Raw genomic sequence first — 20769 nt, forward strand, 5'->3', positions numbered from 1 at the left:
TTCTCACCCCCCTTAAAAGATTTAGATGCACTATTGTAAAGTGGCTGTTCCACTGGATGTCTTAAGGTGAACGCACCAATTTGTAAGTCGCTCTGGATAAGAGCGTCTGCTAAATGACTTAAATGTAAATGTAAATGAGGTGAACAAGAACCCGATGGTCACTCTGACTGAGTTCCAAAGTTCCTCTGTGGAGATGGGAGAACCTTCCAGAAGGACAACCATCTCTGTAGCACTCCACCAATCAGGCCTTTATGGTAGATTGGCCAGACGGAAGCCACAAAAGACACATGACCGCCCGCTTGGAGTTTGCCAAAAGACACCTGTCGTGGAAAACCAAACTGAGAGAGACATTTACAGAAATGCAGAGTTCTTTATATAGCTGACACTAAGAATGCTTGGTCATGGCTGGTTCCTCCCCTCCCATGCAGGCCAAGGGGCATCATACGCCGCTCTGGGTTCATCCTGTGGTCATCTAAACCCGGTACCATTTTAACCTGACCCCGGCATAGTTTTCCAGATGCTAGGTTGATTAGGACAATAAGGGATTGTTCTAAACTGTTCCAGGCTATCTCTATCTTGGTCACACACACCACATCTTGTCTAAGGAATGCCAGCATTAGTTTTTTTCCCACCAAGTCATTGTCAGCTCAAGCTATCACTAGCAAAACCCATTTCCTTGACCATAAGCTGAGACTAACTGCAGGAAGAGACCATGGAGACCATAAAGACACAGCATTAGCAGAACATAAATATCTTACTATTAGTTAAATATTTGTTGTTAACCATTAATATCAAATAAATCAGGTAAATACTTCATTTTTCTATTACACACCTTAAGTTCTCTCAGACCATGAGAATCAAGATTATCTGGTCTGTTAAAACCAAGATTTGAACTCTTTAGGCTGAACGCCAAGCGTCACGTCTGGAGGAAACCTGGCACCATCCCTACGGTGAAGCATGGTGGTGGCAGCATCCCTACGGTGAAGCATGGTGGTGGCACCATCCCTACGGTGAAGCATGGTGGTGGCAGCATCCCTACGGTGAAGCATGGTGGTGGCACCATCCCTACGGTGAAGCATCGTGGTGGCAGCATCATCCTGTGAAGATGCTTTTCAGCGACAGTGACTGGGAGACTAGTCAGATCTAGCGAAAGATTAACAGAGCAAACTACAGAGAGATCCTTGATGAACACTTGCTCCAGAGCTCTCAGGACCTCAAACTGGGGCAAAGGTTCACTTTCCAACAATACAACGACCCTAAGCACACAGCCAAAACAATGCAGGAGTGGCTTCAGGACAAGTCTCTGAATGTCCTTGAGTGTCCCAGCCAGAACCCGGACTTGAACCCGATCGAACATCTCTGGAGAGACCTGAAAATAGCTGTGCCACAATGCTCCCCATCCAACCTGACAGAGCTGAGAGGATCTGCAGAGAAGAATGGGAGAAACTCCCCAAATACAGGTGTGCCAAGCTTGTAGCATCATACCCAAGAAGACTTGAGGCTGCAGATCCACAATCTATTTTAGAATAAGGGATCTGAATACTTTCAGAATGCACTGTATGTGTAGCATGGTGTGCGTATTGTAGCCTATGTGTTATGTGGGTGGTGGGATGACGTGTGCATGTGTGTGATTAGAAGTGAAGAACACATGTCCTGGGAGTGGCTATTGGCAGCAGGGCTAGGTTGATGTAGTGTAGTGTGTGCTGACTGTATGATACTTTACGTGTGCCTGCTCGAATAGAAGGGTTTGTTGTGTCCGTCTTTGAATAATGTGTGTGTGTGCATGTGTACGTACATGTATGTGGATGCATGTGTGTGTGCTTGTGTGGGTATTTTGTGGGTATGTGTGTGTCTGTGTCAGCTTTAGAGCACTCTACGATGACAGAGATGTGACAGGGATAATTTGGTAGTCAGTCAATCAATGTCAATACAGACCAGGACAGGAGCGCGTGCCCCTCTTCTGCCTCTTTCTACAAGAAGCCACAGTGACATGTTACATCCCACAATGACCTTACCAAAGTCATCCAATACTAGGGTTGGGACGATAGATGAATAAATAGAATATTGTGAATTTTTGACATTGACGATATATTGTGACGTGCAAGAAGATATTTTGTGGTGTTCAAGACTATGCTCTATTTGAACATTACAAATCAAAACTGTGCAGTTGTATCAGTTAAGCTGTATCTATATGTCAAATTAAGTCTAAATGAATGAACTAAGATACATTTTTCGGCACACAAAGATTATTTAATGAGAATGTGACTCTAATTTTGTAAATAAGCAACAAAAAAAACATTTTGTCATTAATGGCGCAAAACAATTATATCGGATATCGCAATATTTGGTGTAGAAAATGTGTCCCCAAATATCACCCTGAAGTATTTTTTCTGCCAAGTTGACTTCCTGTTCTGAGTTTTCATTATAGAGTACCAGGATGACTCTTCAACTTCATGTCTTACAACTGACCTTTTTACTGCTATACAGTAATAAAGATTGACTATCTTTCTCCTCTGGCCTCTAACACTATGGCAACTTACCGCTATGACCATGTTGAAGGTCACTGCCATGTTTTAGCTTGATAACAACCATGTTGAAGGTCACTGCCATGTTGTAGCTTGATAACAACCATGTTGTAGGTCACTGCCATGTTGTAGCTTGATAACAACCATGTTGTAGGTCACTGCCATGTTGTAGCTTGATAACAACCATGTTGTAGCTTGATAACAACCATGTTGTAGGTCACTGCCATGTTGTAGCTTGATAACAACCATGTTGTAGCTTGATAACAACCATGTTGTAGGTCACTGCCATGTTGTAGCTTGATAACAACCATGTTGTAGCTTGATAACAGCCATGTTGTAGCTTGATAACAACCATGTTGTAGGTCACTGCCATGTTGTAGCTTGATAACAACCATGTTGTAGCTTGATAACAACCATGTTGTAGGTCACTGCCATGTTGTAGCTTGATAACAACCATGTTGTAGGTCACTGCCATGTTGTAGCTTGATAACAACCATGTTGTAGGTCACTGCCATGTTGTAGCTTGATAACAACCATGTTGAAGGTCACTGCCATGTTGTAGCTTGATAACAACCATGTTGTAGGTCACTGCCATGTTGTAGCTTGATAACAACCATGTTGTAGGTCACTGCCATGTTGTAGCTTGATAACAACCATGTTGTAGGTCACTGCCATGTTGTAGCTTGATAACAACCATGTTGTAGGTCACTGCCATGTTGTAGCTTGATAACAACCATGTTGTAGGTCACTGCCATGTTGTAGCTTGATAACAACCATGTTGTAGCTTGATAACAACCATGCTGTAGGTCACTACCATGTTGTAGCTTGATAACAACCATGCTGTAGGTCACTGCCATGTTGTAGCTTGATAACAACCATGCTGTAGGTCACTGCCATGTTGTAGCTTGATAACAACCATGCTGTAGGTCACTGCCATGTTGTAGCTTGATAACAACCATGCTGTAGGTCACTGCCATGTTGTAGCTTGATAACAACCATGCTGTAGGTCACTGCCATGTTGTAGCTTGATAACAACCATGCTGTAGGTCACTGCCATGTTGTAGCTTGATAACAACCATGCTGTAGGTCACTACCATGTTGTAGCTTGATAACAACCATGCTGTAGGTCACTACCATGTTGTAGCTTGATAACAACCATGTTGTAGCTTGATAACAACCATGTTGTAGCTTGATAACAACCATGTTGTAGCTTGATAACAACCATGTTGTAGCTTGATAACAACCATGTTGTAGCTTCGGAACAACCATGTTGTAGCTTGATAACAATCATGTTGTAGGTCACTGCCATGTTGTAGCTTGATAACAACAGGTGTAGACCTTACAGTGCAATGCTTAGTTACAACCCCTACAACCCTAACAATGCATTTTTAAGAAAAATAAGTGTTAAAGTATTTACATAAAACAATTAAATAATAATAATTAAAGACCGACAGTAAAATAACAGTAACGAGTTATATACTGGGGGTACCGGTACAGAGTCAATGTGCAGGGGCACAGGTTAGTCGAGGTAATTGAGGTAATATGTACATGTAGGTAGAGGTATTTTGACTATGCATAGTTAATAAACAGAGAGTTTTGGACCTAGACTTGGCGCTCCGGTACCGCTTGCTGTGCGGTAGCAGAGAGAACAGTCTATGACTAGGGTAGCTGGAGTCTTTGGTAGTTTTTAGGGCCTTCCTCTGACACTGCCTGGTATAGAGGTTCTGGATGGCAGGAAGCTTGATGTACTGTGCCGTACTCACTACCCTCTGTAGTGCCTTGAGGATCTGAGGACCATAGTGTTCATTGTTTTCCTTTAGGTACCTTTTGACAAACTTCAAGGGGGCTGTCATGTGCCTTTTACTGAGGAGTGGCTTCCGTCTGGCCACTCTATCATAAAGGCCTGATTGGTAGAGTGCTGCAGAGATGGCTGTCCTTCTGGAAGGTTCTCCCATCTCCACAGAGGAAGTCTGGAGCTCTGTCAGAGTGACCATCGGGTTCTTGTCACCTCCCTAACCAAGGTCCTTCTCCCCAGATTGCTCAGTTTGGCCAGGTGGCAAAATTCTTGGTGGTTTCAAAGAGTCTTGGTGGTTCCAAACGTCTTCCATTTAAGAATTATGGAGGCCACTGTGTTCTTGGGGACCTTCAATGCTGCAGAAATGTTTTGGTACCCTTCCCCATATCTGTGCCTCGACACTTGTCTCGGAGATCTACGGACAATTCCTTCAACCTCATGGCATGGTTTTTGCTATGACATGCACTGTCAACTGTGGATCTTATGTAGACAGGTGTGTGCCTTTCCAAATCATGTCCAATCAATTTCATTTACAACAGGTGGACTCCAATCACATTGTAGAAACATCTCAAGGAAGATCAATTACCACATTTTCTGGAATTTTACAAACTGTTTAAATGCACAGTCAACTTAGTGTATGTTAACTTCTGACCCACTGGAATTGTGATACAGTGAATTATAAGTGAAATCATCTGTCTGAAAACAATTGTTGGAAAAATGACTTGTGTCATGCACAAAGTAGATGTCCTAACCGACTTGCTAAAACTATAGTTTGTTAACAAGAAATTTGTGGAGTAGTTGAAAAACAAGTTGTTTTTATGACTCCAACCTAAGTGTATGTAAACTTCCGACTTCAACTGTACATGCTGTATGTCAGAGCAGCATTGGACAGTGGCATAGTATAGAATACAGTATATACATATGAGATGGGTGATGCAATATGTAGACACAATTTAAAAGTGACGAAGATACCGTAGAATAGTGTGGAGTGCAGTTTATACATATGAGATGACTAACGCTAGATAAGGAAACATTATTCAAGTGGCTACTGATCCATTTATAAGCCGCCTGTGATGTGCTAGTGATGGCTGTTTAGCAGTCTGATGGCCTTGAGATAGAAGCTGTTTTTCAGTCTCTCGTTCCCAGCTTTGATGTACCTGTACTGACCTCGCCTTCTGGATGATAGCAGGGTGAACAGGCAGTGGCTCGGGTGGTTGATGTCCTTCATGATCTTTTTGGCCTTCCTGTGGCATCGGTTGCTATAGGTGTCCTGGAGGGCAGGCAGTGGCTCGGGTGGTTGATGTCCTTCATGATCTTTTTGGCCTTCCTGTGACATCGGGGGCTATAGGTGTCCTGGAGGGCAGGCAGTGGCTTGGGTGGTTGATGTCCTTTATGATCTTTTTGGCCTTCCTGTGGCATCGGGGGCTTTAGGTGTCCTGGAGGGCAGGCAGTGGCTCGGGTGGTTGATGTCCTTCATGATGTTTTTGGCCTTCCTGTGGCATCGGGGGCTTTAGGTGTCCTGGAGGGCAGGCAGTGGCTCGGGTGGTTGATGTCCTTTATGATCTTTTTGGCCTTCCTGTGGCATCGGGGGCTTTAGGTGTCCTGGAGGGCAGGCAGTGGCTCGGGTGGTTGATGTCCTTCATGATGTTTTTGGCCTTCCTGTGGCATCGGGGGCTTTAGGTGTCCATTAGGGCGGGAAGTTTGCACCCGGTATTGCGTTGGGCAGACCGCACCACCCTCTGAAGAGCATGTTGGGGTGTTGTGTGTAGATTGATGAGGATTTAAAAAAAATACATTTTAGAATAAGGCTGTAATGGAACAAAATGTGGAAAAAGTTGAGGGGTCTGAATACTTTCTGAATGCACTGTATATATATTCAAAAATGCAGACTGCCTCCAGCTCACATTGTGAAGCGGTGGTGACACGCTGATAGCCTGTAGGCCTGCACTTGAATGGGGAATGAAGGCGCGCTTTAATTACCGCTTGAGAAATAAAGGTAATGGCTATTTTTTTATTGTGCACTAAACTGTTTTTAACATACAATTTGCATAAATAATTGTTGCTCAATGAATGGGCTTATAAAAGTATGTTTTAGTCCAGCAGCAATCAGCTGAGGAGCAGCAGGTGAAATCCGGCTCCAAATCGGCTCTGTATGTGTGATGATTCATGAAAACACACACACACACCAATTTAATTCCACTATATTATGAAAATGTACCTATAGACCGATAAGCATGAATGGTCAAATGTATTTACATCGACTGGTATTTCTATTTTATTGCGGCCAAAATGCAATTGCCGGCTAATGGAAAACCTTGTCAGAGCTGTGCTGTAACAGTGATCAGGTTGAGACAGTACCTGGCCTTGGCCCCGGACTGAGGTCACCTGCACATGAACAGATGATGAATCTACAGTCACATAGAGCAGAGGTTTATGGAGAGATGATGACCTCACACCTCTCAAAAGAGGAGTGTGACAGAATCGTCTGGGGGGAGACGGCGCAGAACAGCTGCAGACGTGAGTATGTGTGAGTGTGTGTCAGTGTGTATGAAGGGAACAGACTCGGTAGGACAGGAGAGAGAAAGGAGGGCTCATATGTTACCATGACCTCTTCATTATTGATGGCATGTCAGGCAAAGTCCTGTTACCGCCCCCCTCACCAGCTCAAACTGTCAGAAATAAGTGAGTGGAGTTATTCCCACTCCCAATGATGGAAAATAAACCTTATTATAACCCAATTTCATTGATGTAAGGGATGTAAAAATTGGCCCTGGCTGTCCTCTAGTTTGTTTCAGAGAGACAAGCCATGATAGTAATGTATTTAAGGATATACCTTGCCCTTGCCTTGTGTCCTCAGACACAGCAAAATATCCTCTCTTTGTCCCTCTCTATCACTTTCCTTTCCCCTCTCTCTCTTATGTTCCTCTCCTTTAGTTTCCTTCTCTGTCATCAGCACTTTCACTTGACCCCTCTCTCTCTCTCCCTTTATCCCACATTTCCAACTGTTTAGCTCCCCCCTCTCCTTATCTTGTCTATTTACCTCCCCTCCCACTCCCTCTTGCTAGCTCTGCTTCTTCCGTCTTAAAGAATATTTAGAAGATAAATACACAACGCAAAGACAGAGGACGAGAGGTCAATAGAGTACTAACGATCAATGGAAATAGTGTTTTTTCTGTAATAGGGATATATTGATCAATGGGTCAGAGACATGGGAGGAATTTGTCTAGGCATCGAGCCTGAATTAGGATACTTGTTATTTGGCCATTGGTCCTGTTTTATTGCAAGGAATTCTAATTGGTCAACCACAGGCTAGGGCTGGGTTATAAACTACATCCTGTCCCTATGTTCTCTGGATAGAATCACAGGAGAGAATCACTGAGGGGAGAATCACTGAGGACAGAGAAGGAACGGCCATCTACCTCCCAACATAACATCTATGATTTATCCTCTCTGAATAAACCTATTTTCCTCCACCTGATTTGCTTTGGGGTCTGTGTTATTATAGAATAACTTCAACTTCTAACATTTGGTGCCGTGACCCGGATGAGTTGGTCTGAACAACAACAAGAAAAAAACGTATCAACTGTGTGTTGCTCCTGAAGAAAGAGAGAAGGCTGAGCGCAACCCACTTTGGGGAGTCTACTCTTCTGATTGATGGCATAATTGCTGGGTGAGTCTAGACCAATATCATTTTACAAGAACCAAATCAGGTTAAAATTAGTGCATGCAATTAGTGATATGTATCTGTGATGTATAAGGTTCAAGTCCTTTGTTTTCTGTTATAGAGTTAGTCCTTTGTTTGCTCAGTTAGTGGGTTGAGTCCTCTTACAGCTTTGTTCTCTATTATAGGGATTCAAGTCCTCTATTAAAAGGTTAGTCCTTTCTTTTTGTGAAACCTTCTTGTTGCATAGAAGAAGTGAGTTGCTAGTTGAGTTGCAATTTTTACATGTGCGGTTAATGTAAGCCTTCAACAAGCTTTTTGAAGTGAACATAAGTTTTACGGGTAGCCAGGTCCTACAGAGACAATTTGTGTTCTAAAAGAGGTTTGAGTCCTCAAAAGGGGTTATAAACACACACACACACACACACACAAAGTAGAGAAGTGTAGGCAAGAGATAATAAATAAATATTCTGTCATTGTTGACAAAGATGGAATATGGAATCTGTCTGATATACAAAAAGCTTGAGGAAAAATACAGAGAATGTCTAATTCCTTGACAAAGACACAATGGTCTTTAACTGTTTGAGGCAAAGTACGGAAATTAGAGAATCATGACAGGACATAGCAGAGAGATGAGGATAGTTTGAAAGCTCTTGGTGAACAGATCAAAACCTTGAAGGAAGAAATTCAACAATTACAGCCAAGAGTCGTAAAAACAGACTTGACCCCCACCTGTGGTCTCTTTGTTCCCTCAATCTATGCTCAGGCTAAGTTGCGCAAGGCAGATCAGGTTTCAAGCATCTGGTCAGCACTGCCTGGCTTTGAGTCAACAGATTCTGACAGTGGTGACGAATGATATCTTAGTCCAACCAGAACACAGCCTGTAAAAGGTGGTAAAGACAAACCTCAGGTGACAGTAATCACACAAATCAGCATCTCCAGAACAGTTGTATGAATGGTCAAAAACATTGAAACATCCCCTAGAAGTGGGTATGAAAACGTGGGACCATTTGAAGCGTTATAAGAAACTCTACAATCTACATCCTTATGATGGGTTACAGTTATTAGCCTTTGCTTTGAACAACCGTGAACATGGTGTACTTGAAGAAAAGGTTTATAGAGCTGTGGGTGGTGAAGAGCAAGATGTGGCTGATGGATGGAGAGCCATACATGTTTTCCTTAAGGGTCTGATCAATGCAACCACCAATTGGGGAGAGATAACCAAATGTGTTCAAAAACCGAAATAACCGTTTGTTGAATTGAAGAAAGGTTTAGAGCAGAGGTGGTTAGACACAGTGGGTTATCCGACATGGAAGATGAAGATACACTCAATTCCTCCAGAAATGGGGTATTCGCCCATCAGCTGATGCAATCCATACATGATGATTTGTAAAAAAACTTTTGTTTCCACAACTAATGACTGGGAGAGACAAAACTATGGCTTATTCATTGACAGGTTGTCACGACTGGACAGAGACATCAATCAACATAATAAACCGACTGTTATCAGAGGTGTGCAGGTTTCGAATGAAACCAACAACATTATTCGTTCAGCAGAAGAGAAACCTGGTGTATGTCATTATTTCGGGATTTCTAGTCACTGGCAAGAAGAATTTCGGAAAAGAAAATGTGTTCTTATGAGGAATGGCCAGGAGAAGCAGTGTCCGTCTAAGGGAAAATGGAAACAGGACAACAGCCCCAACGACACAATGCTGATGCAGAAATGTAAGAAGCTCTCTCCGGCTCAGCAGCAGAGTTTGCTGGATGCTGTAGAGGTAAACTAATAGACCCCCTCTTGCGTCCCATCTCAGCTTGTGTACATATGAAATCGGATGGAATATATGTGAACATGATGGTTAATAACTTTGCAGTAGATTATTTAGTAGATACGGGTGATGAAGTCACTGTATTGCCCATATCTTATGCAAAACATATATGTCATAAGTACACAGGCAAGAAGATGAGAGCAACAGGAGTGGATCAGCTCTCTGATTGGTTTATTAAGAGTCATCCGTTTGAAAACCCTGAGTTTAACTTATACACAGACGGTTCAAGCATTGTGGAGGGGGGGGGGGGGCAGGCTGGTCATGGGAAGTTACTACAATGGACAATGTGACAGTACCAGGCACGTTAGAGAAAAGCAGACGTTCACTTTGAGTGACATAATGCTTAATTATTGCATACATCTCTCTAATGCAGTCGGGGAAGCAGACAGACATGTAGAAGAGGCGTGGGGAATAACTACCGAGGGGGGACATGACGTAGTACCAGTGGGTGATGGTAAACAAAAATATGTAACAGACTCATTAGGACCAAAATGGGAAGGTCCTTATCAACTTTTGCTCATAACAAGGTCAGCAGTAAAAGTCCAAGGAAAATCAGGATGGATATTATGTCACTCATTGCAAGGTTGTCCATGTCGATGACAAAGCGGAGACAGGAGAATAAAGAACTGATTGATTAGGAAACGGGGGCCAATCTCGGGTGAAGAAGCATAGTAAGATGATCAGAAGCTGATAAGCCTCTATGTTGTACACCTCAGTCATCATATTAGGTATATCTAGGTGAAATGTCCAACTTTTTCCTGAAAATCTAGACATGCTTACTTAGCGAAATTAATGTGAAATATACATTTATCTTGAAACCAGGACATGTTACCTTCCCTTTTTTGTTTCCTTCGTTACAGGTTATGAGAATCTACAGTCTGAAGCTGAAGCAATATCCCTTGAACCAAGGACTCTACCTGAAATGATACAAGATCACCGGTGAAGTGTTCATTAGAAAAGTCCTTAACCTGTGGAACGGAAGAGGAATTCCTCACTACCGGCAGACTGCCAGAACATCATTTCTAATAGTTATCAATGTGGGACTGATACCAGTGTGGAAGAGCTGGTCACTTTTAAAGGACTTGGTGAATGATTACCTTGCCAATAGGACGATTGAATATTATTTTCTAGTAGACAATTTTTTGTGTGTGTGTGAGTTTCCTCCTAATACAGGATGTGGTGCGATTCATCATTACACCTGTTGATACATATTTTCTATAACTTTGTTTTAAATCTATTTCTTATTGTAACAGCAAGTACAATATGCCATTTGTGTTTTATAGAAATGTAAGGTGTTTTAATGTTAGTGATTTTATGCTTACAGCTAATGTTTTTTATACTGTCTATTTTTTCTATGTTTTCTAAAAAATACATTTTTAAGTATATTTATTTCTAAAATGGTCTAGAGGGGAGTATAAGAATATTTGGAAGATAAATACACAACGCAGAGACAGATGATGGAAGGTTAATACAGTACTAGAGACAGAGGACGAGAGGTCAATAGTGTACTAACAATCAATGGAAATAGTGTATTTTCTGTAAAAAGGGAATTATTGATCAATGGGTCAGGGACATGGGAGGAATTCGAGCCTGAAATAGGATACGTGTTATTTGGCCATTGGCCCTGTTTTATTGCAAGGGATTCTAAATGGTCAACCACAGGCTAGGGCTGGGTTATAAACTACATCCTGTCCCTATGTTCTGTGGATAGAATCACAGGAGAGAATCATTGAGGGGAGAATCACTGAGGACAGAGAAGGAATGACCATCTACCTCTCAGCATAACATCTATGATGTATCCTCTTTGAATAAACCTATTTTTCTTCCCCTGATTTGATTTGGGGTCTGTGTTATTGAAGAATATCAACTGCTAACACCTCCCTCTCTCCCCTCCTGCCACTACCTTTCTGTGCTCCTCCGTCCTCCTCCCCTCTACCTTATCCATCCCCCTTCTGTCCTTTCCTTCTGCCTCTCCTCTCCTCGCCCACCCCCTCCCTCTCTCACTCCCTCTCTCCTCCTCTCCCTGTCACAGTGATGGTGTATTGGGCCTGTGGGAGCTGGTGGAGTCATTGACCGTGTGGTGCTGAGTGCCCTTTATAGGACCTGCTGCCACACGACTCTCAGACACACAGACTTCCTCTCCTCCTAGCACCTGCTGGAGCACCGCTTAACCAACCTAACTTTAGAGCTGACAGAGACAGACTACATACACATCTAGTGTTGTATTATTCCAGAGTCTATTTATAAGTGGTCCAGAGTCTATATTTAAGTGGTCAAGAGTCTAAATATAAGCTGTACACAATATATACATATTTACATTTACATTACATTTAAGTCATTTAGCAGACGCTCTTATCCAGAGCGACTTACAAATTGGTGCGTTCACCTTAAGACATCCAGTGGAACAGCCACTTTACAATAGTGCATCTAAATCTTTCAAGGGGGTGAGAAGGATTACTTTATCCTATCCTAGGTATTCCTGAAAGAGGTGGGGTTTCAGGTGTCTCCGGAAGGTGGTGATTGACTCCGCTGTCCTGGCGTCGTGAGGGAGTTTATTCCACCATTGGGGGGCCAGAGCAGCGAACAGTTTTGACTGGGCTGCGCGGGAACTGTACTTCCTCAGTGGTAGGGAGGCGAGCAGGCCAGAGGTGGATGAACGCAGTGCCCTTGTTTGGGTGTAGGGCCTGATCAGAGCCTGGAGGTACTGAGGTGCCGTTCCCCTCACAGCTCCGTAGGCAAGCACCATGGTCTTGTAGCGGATGCGAGCTTCAACTGGAAGCCAGTGGAGAGAGCGGAGGAGTGGGGTGACGTGAGAGAACTTGGGAAGGTTGAACACCAGACGGGCTGCGGCGTTCTGGATGAGTTGTAGGGGTTTAATGGCACAGGCAGGGAGCCCAGCCAACAGCGAGTTGCAGTAATCCAGACGGGAGATGACAAGTGCCTGGATTAGGACCTGCGCTGCTTCCTGTGTGAGGCAGGGTCGTACTCTGCGGATGTTGTAGAGCATGAACCTACAAGAACGGGCCACCGCCTTGATGTTAGTTGAGAACGACAGGGTGTTGTCCAGGATCACGCCAAGGTTCTTAGCGCTCTGGGAGGAGGACACAATGGAGTTGTCAACCGTGATGGCGAGATCATGGAATGGGCAGTCCTTCCCGGGAGGAAGAGCAGCTCCGTCTTGCCGAGGTTCAGCTTGAGGTGGTGATCCGTCATCCACACTGATATGTCTGCCAGACATGCAGAGATGCGTTTCGCCACCTGGTCGTCAGAAGGGGGAAAGGAGAAGATTAATTGTGTGTCGTCTGCATAGCAATGATAGGAGAGACCATGTGAGGTTATGACAGAGCCAAGTGACTTGGTGTATAGCGAGAATAGGAGAGGGCCTAGAACAGAGCCCTGGGGGACGCCAGTGGTGAGAGCGCGTGGTGAGGAGACAGATTCTCGCCACGCCACCTGGTAGGAGCGACCTGTCAGGTAGGACGCAATCCAAGCGTGGGCCGCGCCGGAGATGCCCAACTCGGAGAGGGTGGAGAGGAGGATCTGATGGTTCACAGTATCGAAGGCAGCCGATAGGTCTAGAAGGATGAGAGCAGAGGAGAGAGAGTTAGCTTTAGCAGTGCGGAGGGCCTCCGTGATACAGAGAAGAGCAGTCTCAGTTGAATGACTAGTCTTGAAACCTGACTGATTTGGATCAAGAAGGTCATTCTGAGAGAGATAGCGGGAGAGCTGGCCAAGGACGGCACGTTCAAGAGTTTTGGAGAGAAAAGAAAGAAGGGATACTGGTCTGTAGTTGTTGACATCGGAGGGATCGAGTGTAGGTTTTTTCAGAAGGGGTGCAACTCTCGCTCTCTTGAAGACAGAAGGGACGTAGCCAGCGGTCAGGGATGAGTTGATGAGCGAGGTGAGGTAAGGGAGAAGGTCTCCGGAAATGGTCTGGAGAAGAGAGGAGGGAATAGGGTCAAGCGGGCAGGTTGTTGGGCGGCCGGCCGTCACAAGACGCGAGATTTCATCTGGAGAGAGAGGGGAGAAAGAGGTCAGAGCACAGGGTAGGGCAGTGTGAGCAGAACCAGCGGTGTCGTTTGACTTAGCAAACGAGGATCGGATGTTGTCGACCTTCTTTTCAAAATGGTTGACGAAGTCATCTGCAATTTAATTTATTTATTTGATGGCCTCGTTGTTAAACCCTCTGTTTATATGTTTTATTTACCTTGGCATATAAACAGAGGATTCTTAAGATATTTTTTTCTTTGCCAGAATTGCACATGTAGCCAATATAAAGGATAGAACCCAGTGAACAGAAGCTGCGTACTGAAATGCTGGATCATGCCCTGCGCTAGTCACCAGAGTGATGAGGGAGCCTAGCGTCAGCATAGAGTGATGATGTCATAAAGAGACCCAGCATGCTCAGCGTCCGGAGCTCCTGCAGTACTCATGAATAATGAAAGGAAACGAAGAGAGAGGGAGTGGGGAACTGCGGCGGGTCAGGGAGAGAAAGAGGGAGATCGGGGAGGGTCATAGAGGGAGATAGGAGAGGGTCATAGAGGGAGATAGGGGAGGGTCATAGAGGGAGATAGGGGAGGGTCATAGAGGGAGATAGGGGAGGGTCATTAGAGGGAGATAGGGGAGGGTCATAGAGGGAGATAGGGGAGGGTCATAGAGGGAGATAGGGGAGGGTCATAGAGGGAGATAGGGGAGGGTCATAGAGGGAGATAAGGGAGGGTCATAGAGGGAGATAGGGGAGGGTCATAGAGGGAGATAGGGGAGGGTCATAGAGGGAGATAGGGGAGGGTCATAGAGGGAGATAGGGGAGGGTCATAGATGGAGATAGGGGAGGGTCATGGAGGGAGATCGGGGAGGGTCATAGAGGGAGATAAGGGAGGGTCATAGAGGGAGATAAGGGAGGTTCAAAGAGGGAGATAGGGAGGTCATAGAGCATCGTGAAAGGAAGAAACAATAGGGAAGAGGATGGGGGGACATGGGGAGACGGAACAACGCCATATAGAGACAGGGAGTTGTAGAGATTTAGTTGGAGGGAGAGAATGAGGGTGGAAATAAATTAATGTTGAAGGGGAACGCAGTGGGCTGCAATGTAACGAGATTGAGAAGTGCTAGTGAAGAGTAGAGGAGTAGAGAGAGGGAGAGAGATGGAGGGAAACAGAGATAAAGAGAGAGATGGAATGTGATCTGCAGGTTTCTTCCATGAAGCAATTATGTGAATATGGCATGGTTAATGAAGAGGGAGAATCTGATGCAGTCTAATTGGAGGTTATGAGAAGTGAGAGAATACTGTACAACGGTTCTGATGTATACAGTGCACGGTAGCTAGACGTGGGTATGCAGTACCTGCTGTGTTTCATTGGTGTCCATTATGCATTTTATGAAAGATGGATTAGAGTCACAATCAGGTGTATGTGCATTTGTATGTGTCTATTGACGTATTTGTCTGTATCTGTGTTGTATACGCACAATGGATTATGTGCAGTATATATGTGTAGTATATATGTGACTGTGTTAAGACAGAGAGAGAAGGCGAGAGAGATAAACGTAAGATAGAGTATGCTTTGATTGTAATGGAGCGCAGAGGCAGTGGCCTGACAGAGACTATAAATATTTCAGGGCCTCCGTGTTAGCTCAGGAGGGAGAGAAGACAACATGAAGCTCCTTATTTTGATGTCTCATTACTTATTCATGAGGAGGGAGGAATGTTGTGGCTTTTTGGCATGCTCCTCTTCATCTTCAAGTAGTTGGTTATATGTGTCTTAACTGTGCTTTTACTGCATGTTGCTCCTAGGTTAACATATGGGAGTCTGTGTGTGTGAGTGTCTGTCCATGTAAGTGTGTATGACGGTGTAATGTATATATACCTGCATATCTGTGTGTTTGTGTTTGAGTGCCTCATTCCAACACACATATCCTCCATCAATATTTGATAAACTCCCACTCTTGAGTGCCTCCTGGGCTAGTTATTGATTTCTCATTCTCTAGGCCACGACTCCATCTTGCCAGTCATGCAGATGGGATGCAATGTTTTCTGGGAAATTAGATCCTAAAACAGAAGTGTAAGAAGTAACAAATCCAAGGGTAATTATTTGTACACAGCATACCATTTGCAGAAAATACCCATCTCCATGCCATTTACCAGCATAGGAATATAGAGAGATGCAGAGAGGACACTAGTAGGTGATGTTTTTCAATTAGACGTCTCATGATGAAAGGAAATAGAAATGGAATGACAGGAGGAGCCAGACCAGATAAGAACAGTGGTGATAATTATAGAGTCTAGTATATTTATAGCTGAGCAGAACACAATGACCTTCCAGATCTAACAATTGTTTTCACAGGATGTGTTTCTCAGTGTTCTTCTTCTACTGCTGAGCTCCCATAGGCTTCTGTGCTGTAGCTAAGCCTGACTGTCCAGGGACCGATGAGACTGCCACCATTCAGTCTCATCGGTGTGTGTGTGTGTGTGTGTGTGTGTGTGTTTGTGTGTGTGTGTCGGTCTGTGTCTTGCTCATGGAGGAGGGTCTTTGAGTAAACCCCAGGAGGGTTACGTTAACACTGCACGAGGTCTGTGCAGCTATTTTTGGTATGGGTATGTGTTGTGTGTGTCTTCAGGGGAAGTATTTGTGTGTGAATTTGTGCATGCATGCTACTACATGGCAGAACATTCACAGCTTTCACAGATTATGAAAACGTGCCGGACTTGGGTTGGAACAGGGACAACGTACTACTACATCAATCATATAACAAATCCCAGTCAACAACCTACAGTACCTCCAACCTCATCCTAGAATCATTATGGTTTGGCTGATTCCCTAATTGAATGGCCCTCTCCACTATGCCTCGTCGGTGGAGATTAAGGTGTAGTGGCGTCTGCCTTAAGAGTTTTGTCTGTCTGAATGTCCCCCTCTCTCTGCTGCCTAAGTGGAACTGAGCTGAGAGAAGCTGGAGCATGTCCATCTATTTTAAAGCATCCAAATTCTTGACCTGAGAACCAGTTACCTCTGTGCTACTGAATTCCAAAGACATGTTCACTGCTGTCTGTGTTCTTCTCTAATCCATTTTATCCTAGCAGGCTGCTCTCAGGTTCCCGTTGAAGATTTGCTGCTGACAATAGGCTAGATGTGAGAGGAATACATATAAAAGGTCTGTCTCAGATGTTGAAAGTCAATCTACTGGATCTCAATTGTACCTTTTCTGAACTAACTCTATAGTACCTGAAGTTAAATTATAAAGTGGAACTCTTAATTGAATTTGGTGAGGAAGTCTTTGTAAGTGAAGTGAGGACACGTTTCTGAATCTAAATCACCAGTGACAGGTGCTGTCGCTACAGCAACGACTTCTGACCGCTCTTCTGTCAATGTGTTTTGACATCCCAGACCGAGACCGTGTTTAAAGATTTGTTTTGGCTACCACATTGCTGAACTTTTCCTATAATTTTGAATTTTATGATTAGTAGGCTAAACTTGCTGAAATGACAGTTTTGACTCCGGAGATTGTATAGCAGAAGGGGGTGCGCCACACTGGCATGGCTCCAGCGACTGGCCAAGGAAACACATGACCTTTAGAAAAATAAATAATGACTCTAACTTTCTAGAAACAGCTACAATGACCAAATATATTTACAGTATACAAAATCATTATCCAGTTTCTGTAACATATCAGTTTCCAACTCCTCTTCTTCAGTTACCCTGCTGTGATTGTATGTCATGGAGCTTGTTCCTAATAATGTCTATTTTCACATATTGTGGAATATTTAGTCTTTGAATGCAATGTGTTTATAAATAAGTGTGTAATTGTAGTCATCTTTTTTGGCCAAGCGGCATTTCTGTAGATTTATCGAGGCATAGCTTTTATTTTGATATAGCACTTTGTTTTTGTGTTTGTGTGTTTTGGCTAAAATGTGTCTGTGTTTGTGTAGTGAGGTCTTTAGTTGAAATGAGTGTTATAGCGTGCCGTCACCCTGTGTGTTTGGCTCTGTAGTCACTCGGTTGGCTGTAGCTTAGTGGAGCAGAATTCCAGTCCTCATGGGCTGTGAAATCTGCTGCCTGTCTTTGTCACGTTAGACCCGGCCTCCATGTTGGAGCTGCTGCTGCCATTTGCTTATTATTAGGAACAGTCCTGTTTTGATGGGGTGTGTCATTCCTGTATTCCAGTGGTTCCCAAACCTTTTATAGTCCCGTACCGCTTCAAACATTCAACCTCCAGCTGCATACCCCCTCTAGCACCAGGGTCAGCGCACTCTTAAATGTTGTTTTTTGCCATCATTTCTAAGCCTGCCATACACAAACTATACAATATATTTGTTAAACATAAGATTAAGAGTGAATTTTTTGTCACAACCTGGCTCGTGGGAAGTGAAAAATAGCTCTTATAGGACCAGGGCACAAATAATAATTGTCACGACTTCTACCGAAGTCGTTGCCTCTCCTTGTTCGGGCGGTGCTCGGCGTTCGACGTCACCGGTCTTCTAGCCATCATTGATCCTTTTTTCATTTTCCATTGGTTTTGTCTTGTCTTCCCACACACCTGTTTTCAATCCCATTCATTACCTGTTGTGTATTTAACCCTCTGTTTCCCCTCATGTCTTTGTCAGAGATTGTTTTATTGTCAGTGTAGTGTGATTGTTGTATAGGTGCGCGTCGGGTCCTCGTACCCCTGTTTGTTTGTTGATGTACATTTAGTGTTATGGAGCATACTCCGTGGACTTTATTAAAAGACTCCATTTTACACTCCATTTGACTCTCCTGCGCCTGACTTCCCTGCCACCTATTACACCTATGCATGACAATAATATAATAATAATCAATAGTTTTGCTCTTTATTTAGCCATCTTACATATAAAACCTTATTTGTTCACCTTATTTGAATACGGTGTAACTCACCGTGAGAAACTCATCATCATGCAAACGGTCAGGCAAGTGTAAATTATGGTCAGTAAAGAAAACTTTAAGCTCGTCTCTTAATTTAAAAAAAACGTGTCAATCCTTTGCCCCTTGATAACCAGCGCACTTCTGTATGTTGTAAAAGTGTTACATGGTCGCTGCTTATATCATTGCATAAGACACGAGAGTTCAGGGGCCTTGCTTTAACAAAGTTAACCATTTTCACTGTAGTGTCCAAAACATCTTTCAAGCTGTCAGGCATTCCCTTGGCAGCAAGAGCCTCTCGGTGGATGGCATTCCTTTGGCATTTACAAATTAGCCTCCAACACTCTACTCAGCAAATTGGATGCGGTCTATCACAGTGCCATCCGTTTTGTCACCAAAGCCCCATATACTACCCACAATTTGTTTTAAATTTTACCTTTATTTTACTAGGCAAGTCAGTTAAGAACAAATTCTTATTTTCAATGACGGCCTAGGATCAGTGGGTTAACTGCCTGTTCAGGGGCAGAACGACAGATTTGTACCTTGTCAGCTCGGGGATTCGAACTTGCAACCTTTCGGTTACTAGTCCATGCTCTAACCACTAGGCTACCCTGCCGCCCCAATTGCGACCTGTATGCTCTCGTTGGCTGGTCCTCGCTACATATTCATTGCCAAACCCACTGGCTCCAGGTCATCTATAAGTCTTTGATAGGTAAACTCTGCCTTATCTCAGCTCACTGGTCACCATAGCAACACCGTAGCTCGCACTCCAGCAGGTATATTTCACTGGTCATCCCCAAAGCCAACACCTCCTTTGGCCACCTTACCTTCCAGTTCTCTGCTGCCAATGACTGGAACGAATTGCAAAAATCACTGAAGTTGGAGACTTATACGTCCTCCACAATAGTATGGGGCTTGCCTGTCCTAGCCACTCGGTAGCTCACCATATAAGACTCTTCTGGACCCTTCTTATTAATGGTATCTGTTGCTTTTATACATGTCTTACTACTCGAAAGTCATCTTTATTCTCGCTCAAAAATATTTTGAAAATGGTCTTATTTTTAAAATTGTCATGTTTCGTTTCTAAATGTCTGCGCAAGAGTGGAGGTTTCCCGCGAGAGAGTAACGGTTCATGTGATTGGATGTTAATTATTTGACTAGGCTACCTGTATTTGACATTGTGTTGTGATTTTGCTGAACAGTAGATGGTTTAATTTTATTGGGGCAGTGAAACAATGCTACTTAAGTGAGAAAAAAATCTCACCCAAATGTATGGCCCCGTTGGAAAATGTAAATGTACGGTTTGAAAATGTGAAGTTTATTTTTCCAATGATTATTATTATTTTTTAAATTTAAAATGTGAATCACATTTTTATTTGGCGACCCCCAACGGCATTGTGGTAACCCTGTTTGGGAATACCTGCTGTCTTGATTCATTAAATTGGCCGCATCAAGGGCCAGTGGAGTCCTGGAGACTCCTGGGCCCATATCCACAAAGTACAGTATCTCAGAGTAGGAGTGCTGATCTAGGATGCATCTTGTACAGTGTGTGACTGTGTCTTCATGATTGTTTGGTGTGTTTTTTGGTTGTGTGGTTGTGTTATTTAGTTATTTTTTTGCCAAGTTGCATGGATTACGTTAGCATGCTTTGTGTCTCTTGTAGGGAGTCTTCCAGGCTTATGGATGTCTATTGGTTTCTTTCTTTGTGTTACAAAATAGGTGGTCTTGTTGTAGGATTGTGTGTGTGTGTGTGTGTGTGTGTGTGTGTGTGTGTGTGTGTGTGTGTGTGCGTGTGTGTGTGTACTGTATACAGTATTTTGGAAGTGTATTCCTTTTACATCAACATCATTTGAATATAAAAAAATATATATATGCTTTTCTCTTTTAGATTTAGATGTGTTATGTACAAAGATGAATGTGTGTTTTATTCATATTTCCATGCAAGCTTCATCTCTGTGTCCTCAGACTCATTCTTGTGTCAGCTGGTATGGTGCATGTGTACTTTATAATTGTGTTTGAGTGTGGTAGTTCTTATTATGTGTGTTTTTACATGCCAGTAAATCAAATCAAGTAAAAGGCTTTGACTTCATCA

At 43.5% G+C, this 20769-nt stretch overlaps 1 protein-coding gene and 1 long non-coding RNA gene across 2 annotated transcripts in view; both read left to right on the forward strand.

Annotated features, from left to right (window-relative positions):
* LOC115122181 (uncharacterized) overlaps positions 1-11639 on the forward strand; it is a 29254-nt gene extending 17615 nt beyond the window's left edge. The window contains exons 2-4 of the long non-coding RNA XR_003862423.2: positions 7826-7990; positions 8170-8192; positions 10668-11639. This is a non-coding gene — a long non-coding RNA (uncharacterized LOC115122181). The remainder of the gene's footprint in view (positions 1-7825; positions 7991-8169; positions 8193-10667) is intronic.
* Positions 1-20769, forward strand: part of ank1b (ankyrin 1, erythrocytic b) — an 87859-nt gene that overhangs the window by 22310 nt on the left and 44780 nt on the right.

This window comes from Oncorhynchus nerka, linkage group LG4 (genome assembly GCF_034236695.1).
Source record: "Oncorhynchus nerka isolate Pitt River linkage group LG4, Oner_Uvic_2.0, whole genome shotgun sequence".
NCBI lineage: Eukaryota > Metazoa > Chordata > Actinopteri > Salmoniformes > Salmonidae > Oncorhynchus > Oncorhynchus nerka.